The sequence below is a fragment of the Schistocerca piceifrons genome, chromosome X (assembly GCF_021461385.2).
Source record: "Schistocerca piceifrons isolate TAMUIC-IGC-003096 chromosome X, iqSchPice1.1, whole genome shotgun sequence".
Classification (NCBI taxonomy): Eukaryota; Metazoa; Arthropoda; class Insecta; order Orthoptera; family Acrididae; genus Schistocerca; species Schistocerca piceifrons.
This window is the reverse complement of record NC_060149.1, coordinates 482,035,345-482,059,109: the sequence shown is the minus strand read 5'-3', so window position 1 is coordinate 482,059,109 and position 23,765 is coordinate 482,035,345. Positions and strand designations below refer to the sequence as shown.

The window sequence follows — 23,765 nt, the reverse complement described above, 5'->3', positions numbered from 1 at the left end:
TCCTTCTGCTGGGTGCCTGGTCATGTCGGCATCTGGGGCAATGAACAGGCTGATCGGGCTGCCAAGGAGGCCTGCAGAGAGCAGGATGTGGTCCAGTGTCCTATCCCCTTGCAGTCAGTCATCGCTGCACTCCACAGGAAGTGCATGGAGTTGTGGGAGGACGAATGGCTGGCGGTGACGGCCAATAAACTGCGGTCGGTAAAGTCAACCACTCGGCCGTGGCGTTCCTCCTGTCGGTTGCTCAGGCGGGAAGAGGTGGCCCTCACACGTCTTCGGATCGGGCACTGTCCTCTGACGCATAGCTATTTATTACGGCGGGAGGATCCTCCGTTTTGTGATGCTTGTGGCGTGCACATCTCTGTCCGCCACATTTTAACAGACTGTATTTTATACCGTGATGCAAGGGCAGAAGCACAAGTTGATGGTGATCTGCCCTGTGTTTTAGCTAATGATGAGACGTGTGTGTCTAGGATTTTTAAGTTTTGTGACGTGTCTGGACTCTGGCCTAAACTTTTAGGCTGGAGGTTTTAGTGTATTGCAGAGTGGCTGACTCCTCCCTTTTTTTCCTTGCGGTCAGCCAGCCACTTCCATCTGCTACATTGTTTTAGCCCCCTCTCTCGTTTTCTTCCTGTGTTGTCCATGTTTTACTGCTGACGCCCTGCTTCATCCCACGCTTCGGTGTGGGTGAGCACATCTTTTACGATGATTGTTTCCCATGTTTTATGTTCCGTTTTATGTAAATATTCTGAGCTTTTTTTTCCTTGACACCCGTCTCACTATGATACTGAACGGGCGCTGAAGACCTTGCTGTCGTGCGCCCACAAAACCCCTCTACAACAACAACATGATAAGTTCTTGGAAGAATGCCTCATTGAAATACTTTGAGTGGGGCTGGTCTTCTGAACCTTCTCTCCCTGGAATGATCCAAGTATGAGCTCAGAGCAAAGATGACAGGTATTGTTCATTCCAGTACAATTGGTTGAACCTTATTCCTTCAGTAGCAATTGGAGCAGTCTCTTCAACATGTTGAATGGTCTCCAGGCATACACACTGAGGGTGAAAGGTGATCCTACCTATCCCTTGTTGCCATTTCCATATAGAGTAGCAATATTCCCCATACTAATTGTTGGTGAGCAGGGTAGGTGTAGTAGCCTCCGGCCACCCTAGTCACTGTCTCCCTTGCACAGCACCCCTAAACCTACCACTGACAAACCATTCACAGTTAAAAGATGAGTAGTGACAAGCCTTGTAATTCTTATACAGGAGACAGTTTTCGTGCAAGAGGATAGTACTTGAGGTGCCTTTAGTATCATTTGTACATGTCTCCTGGTGTCTGTACCAACACACCTATTTGCAGAAGCTTCCAATCACTTGATAACAGCTAAGGTTATTTCCAGCTGTTTGCAAAAAACAGCTAACTCATCCAGCAAAAATGTGATGGCCATAGTGCACAAGCTGTGTGCACACATTTGGCACCACCACAGGACAGTTTCACACAGCCCTAAATAAACTTGAAGGATTGCCTAAAGACTTTTTGTTTTAAGCTGTATTGCAAAATGTCTGTGCATAGTTGAAGTTATGGATCCATTTGTGTGGCCACATCAAAGTAGAGTAGCTGCTGAAGTGCATACAATGCCCTTCCATCACAGATTGCAAGTAAATCCATCAATACCACATGAACAGTTACATAGGCTTGAAACCATTCCTTAGTGACAAGTGACTACAAGTCAGTGCTGAACTGCCACCTGAAGTTGCACTCAAATGTTTAACAGTTTCATTGCACACCTATTCTACCGAGTACTGCCTCTCACTCAAGTGGCACCAGTGCAAGCACAAGAACCACATAAGCTTAGTGCTTAACATGACAAGCTTGCTTAAATTGCTGGTAGTTACTCAGCATCAACACCAGCAATGTCCACTGACACCAAGGCGAGTGGTGTCTCAGGCATTAGCAACACTGCCACAGTACTCAACAAGAGCTTTTGCACCCTTGATATGGCTCAGAGACAACTTCTTCCATTCAACAGAATGTGCTACATAGCACAATTGCCAGCCTTCCTGTGCAAAACAAACCTGAGTTGTGGTTCTAATTCTGCAGTCTAATATGAATGCCATGCAGGGTAGTGGTGTCCTCCTCTTTGTTAGCAGTAACAATGATAATGAGGATTTACAGAAGGGTGTCAATGCTAAACTAAGTGACAACATAGAATAGATTATGATGAAGACACAGTTATAGGTCTCTAAAGTATTGATACCACAGTTTAAGGCACTGCTGTTGGACCCACTGGATATGTCCTACTTGGAGGTTTCATCACCTACAGTAGCACCAACTGTAGTCTTAATTAGAGATTTTACACTGCAATAGGATACTCTAAGACAACCTTTGGGTTTGTATGCCCAAACACCACCACAAGGTCACAGTTACAAGTTGGGTCACAATGTCATAAAGCCTGTATTATAATAGAATTTGAAGAAATATTTCGGTTAGAGGAAAATTTGCTTACAACACTGATGTTCCGGTTCAGAACCAGGCTTATCTCTTGGTACAAACAATCTGTTTACAACTTATGTTGGTGCGAGTGATGCAGTGGCAGATACAGAAAAGCCTCAAGGAGGGGTGCTAAAGATATGTTGAGCTACCTTTACTTTTACCATCATAGAAAATAATCAAGTCACATGCAAAGGTTAAGAAAGTTTTATTAAAACTGATTATACACATATACAAGGCAACGCCACCTTATGGTATAAAAAAGTTACAATTGTGGTTCTCTTCCTTAAATGATGAATTCTATGTGCCTATTCTTCCTGGCAGATTGGTTCATTACATCATCAATAGGATAATCAACGTCAGGGTGAGTGTTCAACAGAGCTAAGCCATTTAGTTGTTCCTCTTTCATTGTCAACTTCAGCCATGTCTTTCTAGCAATAGATGCAGGTAGATATGCAAATATTTCTTACAGTGTGTGCAAAGTAGGATAGTCAGATCTAGGACAGACAGACAATGCTTGCATAACACAATCATGATCATTAAGGGAATTTATGCTCATTTGTTTGTATTGAAGAATCTCTCCCATTAGTCTCTTTTTAATCACAAAGAGTGAGTCTTCTTCAAAGAATGGTAGTTCAGTTAAGCACTGATTCAATATATGTCCCAGATCATTACCGTCCTGTTTCAGTAGTTGTGAGGGCAAAAGTATGTTGAATTTTAAATGATAAATATTTTCTTCAGCAAAACGTTCTCTCATGTCAGTCATAAAATGGTCCAGTGCTGGAATAAAAACAGTTCTTTTCCAATATGTCATAGCATCATCATCATTATTATCACAGTTTTCCGTGTGTTTTTGTCTGCCTGTAAGATGATGTACACTCATCTCCGCATCTAACTATTCCACAACTGCCTTCACCTCTTCAACAATATGAGCACAGTGGCTATCAGCATTAGCTCTCATGCCATCATACACCTTGAGTGTCATATCTAATTTTGAGTTTGCCATCACGACGTCCAAGCCAGGGTCTTGTAAGACTTTGCTAACTGGATATGTTCTGCTCATGATGTCACTCAGTGTAAACAGAGTGATAATAAACTCGCAATTAGAGAGAGCTCAAAGGAGAGTATTGACTTTGGCAGCTGTTTTTCTATCCCTCCAGCACTGTATTTCTTTGCAAACAGTTCCGAGATCAGCTGCGAATTGAATAACAGCATCATGTTGCTCAGCCCATCTCATTTGACAATGTGACTGCAATGAGTGTTTTAGGTGACTTTTCAATGTTGAGAACCACTTGATATATGCTGTAAAGAATGATACTATTTCTTCAATAGTACCAAGTAAGTTTCTTACACTTGTAACTTTGCAACCCTGCAAGAGACAGTGACGTTGATCTGATGACTGCAACTTGGGCATTGATAGCTTTCTTTTTTTATTGTAGCCATAACTTCTTTCAGTTCTGTCATATTAACTGGGCAACCATGACAGCCTATACCCTCACAGTTCTCCAGTGACAGAGAGGCTTTCCATTCTCCTTAGAATCCTAGTACCTAATACTTCATCGTCAATGTTTCAACTACAGTCATTGTCTTTATGGATGTCAACAGAACCCTAAAATCTTTCAGGTAATTTGCCATCACCATCTACATATTGTGCAACTAAAGTCAGTTGGGTGATGTGCGCTATGTATGTAGTCTCATCCAAGATTATGCTGTAATAACAAGAATCTTTGCTTTCCTCCAGTACTCTCGATAACATCGCTGTTTCGCAGCATGAAATAAGTTTGTTACAAGTTATTTTACTTATGTAAGTGGCGTTCGCTTTAGTGGTCTCAAAGTGATGTTTTAGTTGCAAGTCCCAGCGTCAATTTTAAATCTTACAAGAGCTCTTAAGTTTCCTTAGTTACTCACTATACTTTCACGATCATTTTTGTTTTCTAATAGATTCCCATCATCTCTATGCCCCTGCAGAGGAATATTTTGCTTTCCACAAAATATGATTGTTTTTATTATAGGTACAAGACAGTCTCTGTTTTCCCTAATGCTTTCCATTCTCTGTCTTGACAATTGATTTATGGCCTCAAGTTCATGGCTGTCTCATGTCACCAAAAATAATTTTGCATCTGTTGACACTTCACCGTGGTACTTGAGCTGAGAGTGGGTCTCAAGGTCACCATCCTTACCAGGAAGTTTAGAAAACTTTGTTTGTGACTCAGTCACAAGTTTCTTGACAATAATAGATTTCTTTCCTCCAACCATTTTATTATTCACAAAAATAGAACAGTTAATGCAAAGAAGTCCCTTTTTAACTAGTGAGGACACCAGCCATAGATACTGTTCAAAGTGATTATCATGCACTTGCCTGTGTTCAACCCATCCCCTCTTGTTGTGCTCTTAAGTAGGTAGGATATAACCTTTTCTAAGTTTCCTTGGAGCTGTGAGAAGCTTGTGTTTTATATGACCACTTATATTTCCTGTCGCAAATATATCAAAAAAATTGCCAATATCTGTGGGATTAAGGGAATCAGTCGATGAACTTTGTTGTGAAAGTTTTGAAGAACTGCTGGGCTCTGCCTATACATCTGATGGTGTTTTTGTGGCTAAATGGTGACCAGAATCTTCAGATGTTTCTACTTTTCTTTTTCTTATTACATAATGATCCATTTTATTATATTGTTATGATGTAGGTAAATTAGATGCCAATTATTCTCAAATAAACACTTTATTCAAGCTGAAAAATGCAACACTAGTACACTTAGCAGTAAAACACACAGGGGCACACTCCGCATACTTCTAATATCACTAAGCACAACACTGACTGAAGTCCGTGGTAACAGCCAATAATCGCAGTGATTAACTTTTTATCACTTCCAAGTTATTGCAACGATTGTAACTTTCAAACTGACTACCTGGCAGCGATTCTGCTTTCCTTATATATGTCACTTGGTTGTTTCAAGGACATTTGCTGCCAGAATGTTCACTTCCAGACTTTTATGGAGTGTGAACAAACACCTACTGTGAAAGCGACAAGCCAATATGTACCTTACAATGTACAATATAAGGGTGAGTTTCGAATGATGACATCATCTGGCAGTTCATTCCTTTGTAGCACATTCAATAGATGGCCTCTATAGTAACAATGCATTTTTAGGAATCTTCTCAAAACTCACTATTACCGGAGATATACACGTCAATAGTTCCCCATACCTAACCCATATTACAAGTAAGGTATGGGAAGCTATTGATACGTTATTAGTAAAAAGATTGTTATGAGTCTTGTAATGATACTTTCACTGAGAAGTTAATATGAATTACTATTATTAATACTTCAAAAACCACTGATCACTCTCTCTCTTGACTAATCTTCACACTTGCACTTGCTACAACTAGGACTTTTTACTTATTCATTCTTCAGCCTTAATATTTCTGCTTCTGAATGTAAACTAGCTTCCTATTTGGTGAATAGTCCCTATTTATAATGCTGTGTATTGAAGGTTCTCTGCACATGGAAACAGAAGAATTTTCTTGACTTTTCTCAAGCAAATGCCAGACATTATAACGTATTGAGATCACTAGAGTGGGCACAACTTTTCTCGTAGGTACGTGTTAGCTATCTACGTGCCAGACAGAAACATATAAAATATGATGACGTGAATGTGAAATCTATATAGGAAAGTACAACTACTCAGTAACTCGATTCAGTCAAGCTGACTGATGAAAGAAACGAAAAAATAGCGTGCGAGCTGACTGGTGGTGGTGGCAATGCGACAGGACCCAATGTGAGCGGACCCACAAGAGGGGGAGAGGGGGAGAGGAGGGGGGGGGGGGGAGGAGGGACAGTGAGCCCATGCACACCCCATCCCATATGTTTCCCCCACTGGACTGGTGAGACCTAGTTGAATTTTTGTCGCAGAGACATATACAGGGTGTACATAAAGTCCAGCGCTAGTCGCAAACATGGCGAGTTCAAGTGCAGAGCGAGCTTTCTGTGTGTTGGATTTCGACAAAAGCAAGTGTGCTGCAGCTGTTCAGCTGATGTTCAGAACCAAGTAAAGTAAGAAGCCACCAACAAGGAAGGCCATTTACCACTGGCACAACAAATTCATTATAACGGGTTGCTTGTGCCCAGCAAAGAGAAGCAGATGTCCAAGTGTGAGTGCAGTTAATGTGGAGCATATTTGATTACCATATTGACATCTTCTGGGTCACTCAAGGTTCGCATATTGAATGTCTATAAAAAAAACTTTCAGAGTTTCTCTTCAAAATGCAATATGTATGACATCTATACAATGTTGAGTTCTTGTGTAATGAATAATTGAAAGTGTCGCCAGACTTTACGTACACCCTGTACATTCAACACAGAAAAATGTACGATCCACAGAAAAGAGTTAATTTTGCCAATAAAACAAAAGCGTGTATAAATTGTAAAGGTGAAATCACAAAGTTAAAGGAACATGTGTCAAGCTTACAGTTTATAATCAGTACTCTGAAAGTGGATATCTCAAATTTTTAGCTTGGACGAAGTGAGCCAAATACTCAACAAGGTCTGCAAGTTATAAATTGCACTTGCTAGCGAAAAGTGGACAAAAGTCACTTCAAAAACAGCACGTAAGAACTGCAAAATAGTGTAGATGGTAAATGTACCAGTGACACAATCTTGGTGCGTGAAAACCCTTTTAAAGTGCTTTTAGTTGTAGACTACAATATCTCAAAGTGCTGTGTTGAACCACATCGGAAGAAAAATGAGATCAGAAACAAAGAATGAGAGAGTAACTTTGAACCACAGAGGGGAAAAAAAAGAAAGAAAAAAAATCATACTTGAGTGTAATCACCAACAGTGAATAATAATCGAGTGTTTCTCAAGATGAATTGTTGACTATTATGCACAAAAAAAGGGGGCCAGTGCCACCATGCAGGCCTAAAAAGAGTTTTCATAAGCCAGCAAAAACATGTCAAATAACTCTATTTGCAGATAGTCAAGGATGGGACATAGCAGCCGAATTTCAGTCTAGAAGCAATCACAAAATAACTAACAGTGAAACAAGGTGCAACATTTCAAGCAGTGATTTCCATGAACCATGACATAAAAACAGCAACAACAAATAAGGACTTTTTTGTGTACTTAGCAGGAACAAATGATGTAGTAAGAAATGAAATAAAAGATCTAGTAATCTCACTCAAACAAAAGCTACATGACCTGAGAAGCTCAAACGTTATCGTGTTCACTGTTCCACATTGACATGACTTGCCAGTCTGGTTGTGTGTAAATAAAGAAGTGCAAAGTGCAAATAAACAGATCCTAAATATATCCATGAGATCCAAAAATGTTACATTTGTGGACATAAGCTGTGTAGGGAGGAGATACAACATATCCCGGGGTTTACATGTCAACAGACTAGGGAAGGACTTAGTTATAATGTACCTACACATCCAAGAAGTAGTACAAAGCAAATTGAATGTGCAGAGGCCATCCCTCTTAAGGACAAAAATAATAAATTTGCACGAGAGTTAACCATGAAATACCAGGTTACTTAGACAATACATCGGCAGGACAAGAGCGATGTTTTATTAGGACAATAAAACTTCCCACCAGTGCAACACCAGATGCAAGTATATGTTTTTCATATGTGCCTCAAACAGATTTCAGTCCACATGAGAATAATTTATCACTTTTACTTTATAATGTACAGGGCTTAATAAACAAAATAAATGCTTTTTAATCATTTATCACAGGACTATCTCCACATGTAGTAATAGTTACAAAACACCAGCAAACAGTGGGCAACATTCAATATTGCAAATTAGAAGGCTACATCGTAGCTATGTTCTACTGTAGAACACATAATAAAGGTGGTGATGTTGCCATGTACCCAAGAAAATGTAAGTTCATAACAACCACAGAAAAAATGCTACGGCGAAACAATTTCCGTGTTGACAAAGACTTCGAAATTGGAATTCTTAAACTTACACTGTGCACTGTTCCTTTCCATATCATAGGTGTATATAGACACCCTGTAGAAAGTTTGATGCTTTTCTGAAATCACTTACCAGAATTTTAAGTAAATTAATGTCAGGTTGTAGAAGTGTAAATCTTGTCATACTGGGAGATCTGAACATCAACACTTTACTTGATGGTCAGGAAAGCAAACGTTTTACAGATTGTATCCCATCTTATGGGGCTAAAGATCTTCTTGAACTATTACCCACCAGAATAGCTAACACACATAATAGTTTAATTGGTCATGTTACCATAAATTATGACCAAATCACCTCAACAGCCATCATAAATGGTCACCTCTAGGTCAAACACTAGTGTTAAAATGTAATACCAAATTCAAACCAAGAAAAATGTATAAGCACAGCCCAATACTATGTGCTATACTAAGATGATGATGATGAAATTTGGTATGTGGGGCACTCAGCTACACAGTTATCAGTGCCCATACAAATTCCCAACCTTTGCGCAGCCCAATCTTGCCACTTACATGAATGAAGATGAAATGATGACGACAACAGAAATACCCAGTCATCTCAAGGCAGGTGAAAATCCCTGACCCCAGCGGAAATGAAACCTGGAACCCCATGCTCGGGAAGTGAGAACGTGACTGCAAGGCCACAAGCTGCGGCCGCTATACTAAGACACAGTGTAAGCTAGGAATCATGGGAATTAGTAAGTACTACCATAGGGGTCAACAATAAATGAAGCATGTTCACAGAAATTCTGACTGAGAACTTAAATACAGCCATGCCATTTAAAAATGTGAGTATCCAGAAAAATCAACATTTAAAATCAAAATCTGTGCCATTAGATTTTAAAATAAAAGATCTGAAAGAAAAAATGGAAAACATGCATAGCTTACACAGACTGACTAACTCAGAGTTACACACAGAACTGTACAAGCAGTACAAATATAAGTACCACAAAGAAGTTAGGAGATTAAAAGCAGAAACAATCAGCCAGCAGATATGAGGTTCAGATAATGTTTCAAAGACTTGGTGGTCAGTTGTAAATAAAATCAGAAACACTGAAACAGAAACTAAAATTAATAATGTACAATTAACTGTGAATAATAATGATTTTGCTGATCCCCTTCTAGTCATAAATATTTTTAATAATTACTTCATAAATAGTATTGAAAATGATGTCTCTATGAAACAGGATATAAAAGACACATTGGAGTCCAGTAACAAACAGAATGGCAGTACACTACCTGTAGGAAGCACATATGACATTCTCCAGCTTATTGATAGACTCAGAAACAAAAAAATCAGCAAGATTAGATGAAATTTCTCCATATCTATTGAAGAAATGCAAACATGAACTAATGAAACCACTAGTTCATCTAATAAACTGTCTTCTAGAAAATGGTGAGTTCCGTCTCAAGTTGAAACTGGCTGCAGTTAAACCAATACACAAAAAGGGGGAAATAAAGCATGTACAGAACTACAGAGCCATTTTCCTAATCTCACTTTCAGCAAACTGATAGAGAATATAATATTTTAATAAATCCTGCACATTACAACAGTGCTAACATACTAAGTGATTTCCAGCATGGTATCAGGAGAGGTTGAAGTACCATGTCAGCAGCATGTAATGGAACTGACAAATAGACATCATTTTGTTATATTATACACTAAAGTCATGTTAAAAAAGCTTTTGCTTAAGATAATACTAAGTTAGGTGTTGCGATCAATAATCGATATTGGAATTGTACGTTCTTTGTAGCTTATGACTGTGATCTTTGGTCTACAACGGGTTTTCGTCCACTTGAGTGTTGGCTGCGGTTGAGTGTAGTTGTGTATATAGTTTTGGCAATAAATGTGTTTTTGATACAAAGAAACTGTGGAATACTGCATCATTTTTCGATAGTCCAGTAATAATTAAAAAACCCGCACCTCTTCTTGGACCCAGAGCAGCAAAGGAATCATCGCCTAGACAACGAGAAGCCACATGGACAACGCAGACTCAGCAGCATCAACAAAGGAGACATCATGGCCAGCTCTACTAAAGTACTGTATAGCCATTAGCCACACCGTAACGGTGTCCTTATGGAGATAACTTTTCCTGCACAGTAGAGTGGGTTCGTGACAACTGGGGGCTCGTCCGGGATTAACACATTTATATGTACTGGATTGACAAAATCTGTTTTGCAGAAGTCTAATGACCATGTGGTACGAAGAAGTGCTATACATGGAAGTCAAGGGAGATGAAACGAAACAGTAAAGTGGACTGACCACACGAGTGAGGACCCAGACTGAAAAGATAAGTACATTTGTGTAGTGCTGTTTATTCCTTTTATTATTTTGTGTGTGAAATTTCACGAAAATGATCATTGTGAAAGAGGAAAGTGGTGCTGAATCCGAGCAGGATTGTGAAAATTTGTTAGTCTTTGGGGACGTAGCTGATAAAAATGGAAGATGAGTCAGTCAAAGAAGCGGATCAGAGTCTTAATTCATCAGAACGTGAGGCGTCGGACATTAAATCACTGTTACAAATGATGGAACAATCATTAGCTTTAAATCAGACTGTTGCAGCTCGCTTACAAGCTAATGAAGAACAATTGCAAAGCATGAATCAAACGGTCACGGACAGTTTTCGGGTTATAAATCAGAAAGTGTCGCGTCTAGAGGGAGCTATGAACAAAAAATTTGATAATGTCTTACTTTGGGGTAATAAACTTCTCAACGATATATCAAAGATAGACGAGAAACTTAGCAAGGCAAAAAAAAAAAGATTTTGGCGGTAGAATCTAAAGTGGGAGAAGTAAAATCTAGACTGAGTAACAAAATTCAGTCTGTAAAAAATGAACTGGTCACAGACAGAGAGAAAAATGCAAAGTGTTTTGTTAATGTTAATAGTCAAATAGGTACAGTTTGTGTAAATGTAAAAGCTATGGCAGTAGATCTTGAAAGTAGAGTAGATTCGAAACTAAATGTTGTGAATGATAAAGTGGAAGCAGTCAGTAACACAGTAAAACTCCACGAGATTGAAACTAAGACAGATGTTAGTGAATTAAAAAGTACAGTATCAGAGTTAAACCAGAAGTTTGAAATATTTAGCAATGATGTAGCTAACAAAAATTTTTCTGTTAACACATCTACATTATTATCCAATATTCCAGTTAAAAACTTTTCTGATGAGTGTAGTTTGCATCCTGTTGACTTTCTGCAGAGTTGTAGAGACAATTTTTTGCCCAATATGAGTGAAAGTATCAAAATTAAGTTTGTTAAAAAAATTTTGGAGGGGGAATCTTTGTCATGGGCCAATCAAAATTTTTCTATGGACATGTCTTATGCAGAATTTGAAATGGAGTTCTTAAAACGGTTCTGGTCTGAAACTGAACAAGCCAGGATAAAGAGCGAGCTCCCGAATGGACCAAATTATAGAGAAACACAGGGGACTATGAAACAGTTTTGTAAGAATCAACTGAATAGACTTGTACATTTGAGTAAACCCTTTGATGAGCTCACACAGATAGATGCTTTAAAGAGAAGGTTGCCAACAGATGTGCAATGGGACCTAGTGTATGGACCAGATGACAACATTGAACAATTTCTAAACTATGTGGACAAACTTGACAGGATTATAGACAAAGTGGGGAAACCAAAAATCTATTTCAATCACGTGCAAAGAGATGGGGATCATAGTTGGGGAAACACTAATTTTAACAGGGGGGAAAACGGTAGGCCCAACAACCATAGTTTTCATCATAGGGAACAAAATAGTCACAATATTAGTAATAATTTCCATTCAAGGGAAAACTATAATTTCCATTCAAGAGGACAATCTGGGAACAATTGGAACAGAAGTAATTACAAGGAGTCTGAAAACAGGAATTGGCGTGAGCATAGTGACACCAGGAGTCAAAATGCTATGGGAAGTAATGAAGTAACAAACTAGCATGCGCTCCATTGTCGGTCCACAAGGTAGGGGCGAAAAGCATAGATAATAGATGGACCAATAACAGTGACTACATTGCACCAAGAGATACGTCTCAAGTAATGAGTAGTTATCTTATGAATGTGTACTACCCTCTAAACACAGTACCTGTTAAGAATGAACACATTGGTTGTAATAAAGAGCCAGAGAAAATAATTGACTTAGTTGAATTTTATGAATGGGCAGAAGCTTTTAGTTTGTCAGATGACCAGCAGGTTAATGATTTAAATGATTTAGGAATTGATGCACTGATGAAGGAACCAGGTGAGCAAATTGTTGACACTGATTTAACGAGCAAAGAATTAAGTACACTTGGGTGTGAAAGCAATGTTTTAAGTTTTTGGGAGAGAGAGATTGTAGTATTTGGGAAAATGAAGATTTAATGATACATGAGGATGGTGAAAAATATTTTGTTTGCTTGAAAGAGGAAATGGAGGCATTAGGTGTTGTGGGAGAAACTGATATGCATGTTGTAGATGTACCCAATGATGTTATTAACAGTTTAAGTGGTGTTAATGCCAGTGTCACAACCAATAGGCTCTGTAATCCAACATCTTATGAAGGAACCTGGGCAGCTGATAAAGATTCCCTGAACAGTAAAACTGACTGTGCAAGTAGGCTGCCATTTGCAATGAACAAAGGTGAATTATTTCTTTATAATATGTGGCTAAATAGTGATGCAATTAAAAATGATAGCAATTTTAGAAAAATGATTCTTAATATGTCTCAAATTTTGTATCCTCATTGGTGGCAAAACACTAAACATATTATTGATGAACAACTGAAGGATAAATACCTTAGTGGTTAACAATGTTATATGGGTGAAAATATTTGGATCAATGAAATTATCAATGCAAGCAACAGTGCTAATGATGTGTGTGTTAATGTAATGACCATAGATAATAAAGGTGACAGTAATATAGGTACTTGTAAGTCAGAAAGTCATTGTTTCAGTGAAATTCAAAATGATTTATTGTATGAATATGTTCAGCCTGAAAAAGGAGATGACATAGGTAGTCCATTATTTAGGGCAAAAGTTGGTACCTGGGAAGGCAAGTGCCTTATAGACACAGGGAGTCAGGTGTCAGGGATATCTGAAATTCTAAGCAAAAAGCTGAAGTGCGAGAAAGATTACATTGAAATGCCAGTCATTGGGGTGAAAATAAGAGGGGCTACAGGAAAACATAGTAAAACTGTGAAAAGACAAACTTTGTTATCTTTTACTGTTGAGGGAGTCACATTTACACATGGATGCCTAATTATACCAGGCCTCAGTGTGGACAGTATTCTCGGGATGTCATGGATTCGGAGTGTAGATGCAAGATTTGACTGGGGAGGACAAAAACTTATCATAACAACACCAGATGGGGGATGTATCTCCACCAAGTTTGTCAGATCAAATACAGTTTTGTGTAATGATAAATTTAACACTATAAATCTTGCAAAGGAGAAAAGATATGTTGACAAACACGTAACAGAGCTAGATTTAAGTGAAGTAGATTTCAACACCCTGGTAAACACTAAGATTTCAGAAGCTAGCGGTCTAAATGATGAGCAAAAACAGGAACTAGAGTCTTTGTTACGGGAATACAGTGATGTCTTTAGCAACATTCCTGGGAAAGTTAGGGGTTACAAATGTACTTTGCTAGTAAGACCACATGACCTATTTTTCATAAAACCATATGGTGTGCCCATAGCAAAATGTACAGCAGTTGAGAAAGAATTACATAAGATGGAAGTGTGTGGCATTATTGAAAGGAGTATCAGTGCTTATAATAACCCACTGGTAGTTGTGTCAAAGAGGGATGGGGGAGTGAGAATAGTTCTTGACTCCAGGCCTTTAAACAAGATCTTATACAGGGAAACAGACCACCCTGAAAACAGTGATGAGCAGTTGCACAAGTTCAAGGACATAAAATTAATGTCAAGTCTAGACTTTACCTCAGGCTTTCACCAAGTACCCCTGGCACCCAAATCTAGGAAATACACTGCTTTTCTTTACAATGGCTGTTGCTATCAGTATTGTGTAGTCCCTTTTGGCTTGAACTCATTGGTAGCAGAATTCATTAGAGCTTTAGACCATGTGCTTGGGCAGGAACCTGTTTCCAAATTAGTGATTTATGTAGATGACATTTTAGTAACTGGACAAGATTAGAATGAGCATGTTGGGCTTTTAAAACAGGCGTGTGAGAAACTTAGAAGTGGGGGAATGACACTAAAACTAGAAAAGTGCAAATTTGCAGTACCTGAGTTAAAATTTTTGGGACATGTCATAACAGAAAAAGGAATTTTGGCTGATCCAGACAAAATTAAAGCTATTGCAGAGTTTCCTATACCCCGTAACAGAAAACAACTGAAATCATTTAATGGGCTATGTGGCTTCTACAGAAAATTTGTAACTAAACAAAGCTTAAACACACCCTGTCTAAGTAACTTGTTAAAGAAGGACACTGTTTGGATATGGAGTAAAGATTGTCAAGAGGCTTTCAACATAATAAAAAAGGAACTGAATAACCAGAACCTGTTACACAGACCAGATTTCAATTTACCTTTCTGTTTACATACTGACAGCAGTGATTATGGGCTAGGTGCTGAATTATTTCAAGTACAAGAAGTCAATGGGGAGACAGTTCATGCTACAATTGCATTTGCAAGCAGAATGTTAGTGAAGCATGAAAAGAACTATACAGTCACGGAAAAAGAGCTATTAGCCATACAGTGGTCATTTTCAAAATTCAGGACCTATTTACTTGGGCATAAGGTAATAGTGTACTCTGATTATAAAGCCTTAAGCTATATACAGGAATGCAAGCTCTATCATGATAGGCTTACAAGATGGGCATTGTATTTACAACAATTCAACTTTGAAATTAAGTATATTAAAGGCACTGAGAACATAGTTGCGGATGCTCTATCAAGGCTACCAGTAGGACGGGAAACAGAAATTTTTGATCAGAATGAAGAAAAACAGTTTAAAATGAGGTATATTAAAGGGGTCACAGATGAAAAAGTTGTTAGATCATTGTGTGATAAAATCAGGAGGAGCCAGAACCATGATGCAAATTGGAAATTAGTAAAGAGCTGTTTAGGGAAAAAGAACTATGAAAAATTAGACAAGTACTATAAGGTGTTTAAAGGTACTCTGTTTAGAAGAACTGACGAAGACTCAGACAATTGGAAACTATGCTGGCCTGAGGAGGAAGCTGAGAGGTTAATTAGGTACAGTCATGAGAGCTATGGTCATTGTGGCATACAGAAGTGTATGCAGAAATTACAAGAAAACATATACTTCTACAATATGGCCAAGAAAGTTAGAAAAGAATTGTCAACTTGTGATAAGTGCCAACGAGTCAAAGTAAGTAACAGAAAACGTCAAGGTGAAATGCAAAACATTATTCCTGCACAACCTCTAGACTTAGTCGCTGTTGATTTCTATGGGCCGCTTCCAAGGAGTAGGAGTGGCCACTGCTACATTTTTGTCATGGTAGATGTATTTTCTAAACTAATCAAGTTGTATCCTGTCAGAAAAGCCACAGGTAAAGAGATAGTTACAAAAGTTGAAAAAGACTATTTCTTAAATGTTGGGAAACCAAAAGCAATCTTGTCAGATAATGGTTCTCAGTTTTTGTCAAAAGTTTGGAATGCCTTTGTTGATAAATCGGGAATCAAACATGTTCAAATATCTATATATAATCCATTGTCAAACCCAGCTGCGAGGTATATGCGCGAGATTGTACGTTTATGTCGTACATATTGCAGTCATAAACATCCTAAATGGTACGACCATGTACGAGACTTTGAAGATGTTATGAACAGCTTGCAGCACACTTCCACAGGATTTTCACCTTATGAAATTATGTTTCATCTAAAACCAGACAACATTATCACTGAACTCATAGAATTTCCACCATGCACAATGATGAATATGCATGAACGTGAAGCCATAGTCAAAGAAACAATGATAAAACAGGGGGAAATTAGAAAAAGACAACAAGATGGCAAGATCAAAGCAACCAAGTTAAAAGTAGAAGATTATGTTTTAGTAAAATCACATGAGAAATCAAAAATTCTAACTTCTGGAATAAAGAAATTATTTGATATATACATTGGTCCATTCGAGATTGTAGAGCATCCACACCCAAATGCATACCGGTTGGTGTATCCTAAATCTAGGAAAGTTCTCGGGCTAAGGAATATTGTTTCATTGAAATTGTATAAACAAAAGGGATAAGACTAGTCTGAGAAAGTTAAAAGGTGACTCAGCAAAAGTTTTTCACTGGAAATTTTGAAATTTTGTATATAAAAGATTGTCTGATTTTGATACAGTTTTGTGCCCTTGAAAATGTTTATTATAAGTTTAATATGTATTCACTGTATGAAGTGTTTGCAATGAATTTTCTGTGTAATATGCTAGCCATGTTAGTTTTTGATATTTCTGTATGTTTATGCAATTTGATTGATGTTTGATAATTTGTGTAATTTTAGTTTGTGTAACTCTCACACCACACTTGTTGAGACATCATTTAAAATGCAAGCCACTAATCAGCACTAGATCTGTCTTGCAACAATTAAGTTTTTTAAATATTTTACTCTTAAAGGCAGAGTCCTAATTACTACACACTTAAGTGCTTGAAATGTCCAACTCTACAAGGAGACAATCATTTTCAGTAAACCACATGAATTACTGTATATTTCTCTCTCAACCACTGCAAATGCACAGGCAGTAATATTTTTTAATTTTGATAGATACATACCATTCCAAAACTTTCATCCATGATTCTACCTTTGCACTTTTACTGTGAATATGAACCCTTGTAACAAACTGCCTGTAACTTAACTTTTGAAAACAATTTAATGTCTTTGTGATAAGACATTTTACACCCAATATGTTGATGCATTTGTATTACATGTTTATTGAATTTATTATTATTTAAAGGATCTTTTTTTGGACCAGTTCATATCTGTGTAGTATTACTCAGACAGATACTGTAAACTTCTCCCACTAGATAAACATTACCAGAAGGTTAACTATGTATCCTAACCATGTACTTACATATAAACATTTTGTAACCAAAAGGTGATCTCTGTATGTGATTTTTAGGTAACATGGCATTATAGTCAATGAAGCGATACAAACAGCTAAGCTTTGGAAACAGACGCACTGCAGGACAAGCAGAAATCAGACCTTTTAATGGAAGTCACCTATGTGCAGATGGACAATGTGGGACAGACTGTGAGTAGTGTGAAAAGTGGGCAACAAAAGAAAATAAAACACGCCTGCAGTTAAAGGTTACAGTCTTTCAATGGTTTCATATGAAGTGCTACAACATTATGGACTCTTTTAAGTGAAAATTGTGAATCTTCTTTTGTATTTCATTTACTATAAGGTTAAAAATTGTATGTTTTCCTTTACTTAGTATAACAATTTCAGTATTAGCATAATTAAAAGGAAACAGTCCTATTAAAAATTTTAATTTATTTAAAATTTTATTCTTGGCAGTTCCATTATTCTGTTGTCAGAATTTTGTTCACATTTTCATACTTACAAAATTCTTGGGGAGCTATTGTAATGGAACTGACAAATAGACGTCATTTTGTTATGTTATACACTAAAGTCATGTTAAAAAAGCTTTTGCTTAAGATAATACTAAGTTAGGTGTTGCGATCAATAATCGATATTGGAATTGTACGTTCTTTGTAGCTTATGACCGTGATCTTTGGTCTACAATGGGTTTTTGTCCACTTGAGTGTTGGCTGCAGTTGAGTGTAGTTGGGTATATAGTTTTGGCAATAAATGTGTTTTTGATACAAAGAAACCGTGGAATACTGCGTCATTTTTCGATAGTCCAGTAATAATTAAAAAACCCGCACCTTTTCTTGGACCCAGAGCAGCAAAGGAATCATCGCCTAGACATCAAGAAGCCACATGGACAACGCAGACTCAGCAGCATCAACAAAGGAGACATCATGGCCAGCTCTACTAAAGTACTATATAGCCATTAGCCACACCGTAATGGTGTCCTTATGGAGATAACTTTTCCTGCAAAGTAGAGCGGGTTCGTGACAAGCAGTACAATTTGTCCTCATATACTTGAAAAAATAAATGAAGAGCCCCAAGCAGCAGGAGTATTCCTGGATCTCTCAAGGGCTTTTAATAGAGTACATCATGATGTGCTCGTATCAAAAACTGCTAAGAGTGGTGTCACTGAAAACTCGTGCAGCTGCTAGAAACATATTTAAATGGTAGACAGCAAAGCACAGAGCTTACATACTCTAATGGAAAAAAAAAAAAACTGGAGAGGAGAAGGTCAAGTATAAGCAGTAGGCATTTTGGTGTTGAACAGGGCTTCCTATTAGGTCCAGTCCTATTCATCTGCTACCGTATGCAAATGATTTCAAAAGTTCTCTTGACAATAAGCAATTGATCACTATGTATGCAGACAATACATCTGGTGTTTGCTGTGCAAACAGTGAACCCAGCGTAATTGAAGAGATACTTAACTTTATTGAAAAGGCAAGAGTTCACTTTGAAAGAGACAACCAAAAGCAAACACATAAAAAACTAATATTGTTCATTTTAAACCAAGTGGTCCAAACAGACAAAATACTGTGACTGATGACTTTCTACCAAAAACCTGTACAGACTGTAAATTATTGGGTTTATGCATAGATGATCGACATTTGTGGAAGCATGAAGCTGATTATGTCTGTAAAAAAATAACACCCAGTCTATATGTATTAAGAATATTATCAACATATTTTAATTCTGAAACCCTAAGAACTGTATACTATGGATTAGTGTACCCTTTCTGGCCTTATAGAAAAGAAGATTAACATCATATTTTAATTCTGAAACCTGAAGGACTGTATATTATGGATTAGTGTACCCTTTCTTGCCTTATGGAATAGTGCTGTGGGATAGGACATGTCAAACTAATATGAAAAGGGTTTTAGTACTGCAGAAGTGAGCCTTGTGCATCATAGCAAAAGTAAAACCGAGAGTTTCTAGCAAACCCCTATTCATTAGACACAATATTCTCATAGCTTATGCCATGAATATACTAGAAACTACAATGTTAGTGAAAGAAGACACAAAAAGAAACATGGATATTCTCAACTATGGAACAAAGTGTGGCTTAGAAAGTACTTTACTATGGTTAACAGAAGGTTAACTTTAACAGCGAAAAGCCCCATGTCAAAGGAGCTCTTTTTAATAACTTGTTACCAAAAGAAGTTAATATATTGACAGGGAATACTTTTAAAAAGCAAGTCAAGCAGAGGCTTGTCCAAAAATGCCCTTATAACTTGAATTTATCATGAATTATAATGTCATAAGAAATAATGTAAACTAAAAAAATTTTAATTGTAAAAACTTTATACTTGGTTGATAATGCTCAGGCATGCAAAAATATATGTTATGAGCAATAAATTAAAACTGAAACTGAAATGTGAGTGTATTAAATACACTGAGGTGACAGAGGTCATGGGTTACCTGCTAATATTGTGTCAGAACTTCTTTTGCCTGGCACAGTGCAGCATCTCAATGTGGCGTGGCCTCAACAAGTTGTTGTAAGTCCCCTCCAGAAATATTGAGCCATGCTGTCTTGACAGCCATCCATAGTTGTGAAAGTACATCTACATCTACATTTATACTCCGCAAGCCACCCAACGGTGTGTGGCGGAGGGCACTTTACATGCCACTGTCATTACCTCCCTTTTCTGTTCCATTCGCGTATGGTTCGCGGGAAGAACGACTGTCTGAAAGCCTCCGTGCGTGCTCGAATCTCTCTAATTTTACATTCATGATCTCCTCGGGAGGTATAAGTAGGGGGAAGCAATATATTTGATACCTCATCCAGAAACGCACCCTCTCGAAACCTGGTGAGCAAGCTACACCACGATGCAGAGCGCCTCTCTTTCAGTCTGCCACTTGAGTTTGCTAAACATCTCCGTAACGCTATCACGGTTACCAAATAACCCTGTGACAAAACGCACCACTCTTCTTTGGATCTTCTCTATCTCCTCCATCAACCCGATATGGTATGGATCCCACACTGATGAGCAATACTCAAGTATAGGTCGAACGAGTGTTTTGTAAGCCACCTCCTTTGTTGATGGACTACATTTTCTAAGGACTCTCCCAATGAATCTCAACCTGGTACCCGCCTTACCAACAATTAATTTTATATGATCATTCCACTTCAAATCATTCTGCATGCATACTCCCAGATATTTTACACAAGTAACTGCTACCAGTGTTTGTTCCGCTATCATATAATCATACAATAAAGGATCCTTCTGCCTACGTATTCGCAGTACATTACATTTGTCTATGTTAAGGGTCAGTTGCCACTCCCTGCACCAAGTGCCTATCCGCTGCAGATCTTCCTGCATTTCGCTACAATTTTCTAATGCTGCAACTTCTCTGTATACTACAGCACCATCCGCGAAAAGCCGCATGGAACTTTCGACACTATCTACTACATCATTTATATATATTGCGAAAAGCAATGGTCCCATAACACTCCCCTGTGGCATGCCAGAGGTTACTTTAATGTCTGTAGATGTCTCTCCATTGATAACAACATGCTGTGTTCTGTTTGCTAAAAACTTTTCAATCCAGCCACACGGCTGGTCTGATATTCTGTAGGCTCTTACTTTGTTTATCAGGCGACAGTGCGGAACTGTATCGAACGCCTTCCAGAAGTCAAGGAAAATAGCATCTACCTGGGAGCCTGTATCTAATATTTTTTGGGTCTCATTAACAAATAAAGCAAGTTGGGTCTCACACGATCACTGTTTCTAGAATCCATGTTGATTCCTACAGAGTAGATTCTGAGTTTCCAAAAACGACATGATACTCGAGCAAAAAACATGTTCTAAAATTCTACAACAGATCGATGTCAGAGATATAGGTCTATAGTTTTGCGCATCTGCTCGACAACCCTTCTTGAAGACTGGAACTACCTGTGCTCTTTCCAATCATTTGGAACCTTCCGTTCCTCTAGAGACTTGCGGTACACGGCTGTTAGAAGGGGCGCAAGTTCTTTCACGTACTCTGTGTAGAATCGAATTGGTATCCCGTCAGGTACAGTGGACTTTCCTCTGTTGAGTGATTCCAGTTGCTTTTCTATTCCTTGGACACTTATTTCGATGTCAGCCATTTTTTCATTTGTGCGAGGATTTACAGAAGGAACTGCAGTGCGGTCTTCCTCTGTGAAACTGCTTTGGAAAAAGGTGTTTAGTATTTCAGCTTTACACGTGTCATCCTCTGTTTCAATGCCTTCATCATCCCGGAGTGTCTGGATATGCTGTTTCGAGCCACTTACTGATTTAACGTAAGACCAGAACTTCCTAGGATTTTCTGTCAAGTCGGTACGTAGAATTTTACTTTCGAATTCACTGAACGCTTCACGCATAGCCCTCCTTACGCTAACTTTGATATTGTTTAGCTTCTGTTTGTCTGAGAGGTTTTGGCTGCGTTTAAACTTGGAGTGAAGCTCTCTTTGCTTTTGCAGTAGTTTCCTAACTTTGTTGTAGAACCACGGTGGGTTTTTCCCATCCCTCACAGTTTTACTCGGCACGTACCTGTCTAAAACGCATTTTATGATTGCCTTGAACTTTTTCCATAAACACTCAACATTGTCAGTGTCGGAACATAAATTTTCATTTTGATCTGTTAGGTAGTCTGAAATCTGCCTTCTATTACTCTTGCTAGTGCAGGATTTTGTACATGAACTAACCTCTTGATAATGTCCCATAAATGTTCCATGGGACTCATGTGGTCTAGTTGACCAAATCATTCACTTGAATTATCCAGAATGTTCTTTAAACCAGTCATGACAATTGTGGCCCTGTGACATGGTGCACTATCACCCACAAAAATTCTATCATTGTCTGGAAACATGAAACCCATGAATGGCTTCAGATGGTCAACGCTCAGTTCAGCTGGATCAGAGGATCCAGTTTGTTCCATGAAAACACAGCCCACACCATTATGGAACCATTAACAGCTTCCACAGTGTTTTGTTGGCAACTTGGGTCCATGGCTTCATGGGGTCTGCACCACAGTCGAACCGTATCATCAGCTCTTACTAACTGAAATCAGGACTCATCTGACCAGACCACAGTTTTCCAGTGGTCTAGGGTCCAGCTGATATGGTCATGAGCCCAGGAGAGATTCTGTAGATGATGTCATGCTGTTGGCAAAGGCACTCACGTTGGTCTGTTGTCATAGCCCGTTAATGCCAAATTTCACCACACTGTCTCAACAGATATGTTTATTGTATATCCCAACTGATTTCTGTGGTTATTTCACTCAGTGTTGCTTGTCTGTTAGCACTGAAAATTCTATGCAAACACCACTGCTCTCAGTCATTAAGTGAATGACATTGGTCACTGCATTGTATATGGTGAGAGGTATTGCCTGAAATTTGGCACTCTCTGCACACTCTTAACACTGTAAATCTTGGAATATTGAATTCCATAATGATTTCCGTATGGAACGTCCCATGCATCTAGCTCCAACCACCATTCCCTGTTCAAAGTCTCTTAATTCCTGTCATGTGGGCATAATCACTTTGAACACTTTTTCACATGAATCACCTGAGTTCAAGTGATAGCTCTGCCATCTGCCAATGCACTGCCCTTTTATACCTTGTGTATGTGATACTACCACCACCTGCATATGTGCATATCACTATTCCATCACTTTTGGCCCCTCAGTGTAGAAGAACTTTGGTCATCATTATTTTTAGTGACTTTTTTTTTTACCAAGTTGTTGTTATCATCACTGTGAAGCCACTAACAGAAAAAATTGCAATCTGTCTTTCAGTCATTTTAAAAACTCATTTAAAGGATTATGTATTTAGCTGATAATCATTATTAGCTGTTGTCATATTTTAAGTCACTAACTAAATATTCCAAGGTATTTTGTAATACGACTTGCTTACTACAAAAGTTTCCATCAACAGGTAAATTACTCATTGAAGTGTTGCAGTAATTACAACACTCGATCTACACTCAGTAGACATGGACTTCAAATCTGTATGCAACCATCTGAATTTCAGTATCTTGTGACTATCTCCATTGATTCAGGTGAATGACAGGATAGTTTCTTCCTTCAATTGAGTTACCATCTCCAATTACCATGAAACTGTAACCTTTATACCATCCAAGTGAATGCACATCAAATTAGGCATCAGCACATTTCAGTAATTTATAATACAAATGTCACTGACTTAATGTGGTATTAATTACTGCATGCTAAAATTTCTAGAGTACTGCATTACAATAAGAAATAGAACCTGTGCTATTTATTTCAAACTGCTCAATTCAGTG

At 38.2% G+C, this 23,765-nt stretch overlaps 1 protein-coding gene across 1 annotated transcript in view; it reads right to left on the bottom strand.

Annotated features, from left to right (window-relative positions):
• LOC124722062 (beta-galactosidase-like) overlaps positions 1 to 23,765 on the bottom strand; it is a 305,764-nt gene that overhangs the window by 46,791 nt on the left and 235,208 nt on the right. The window lies entirely within an intron of this gene.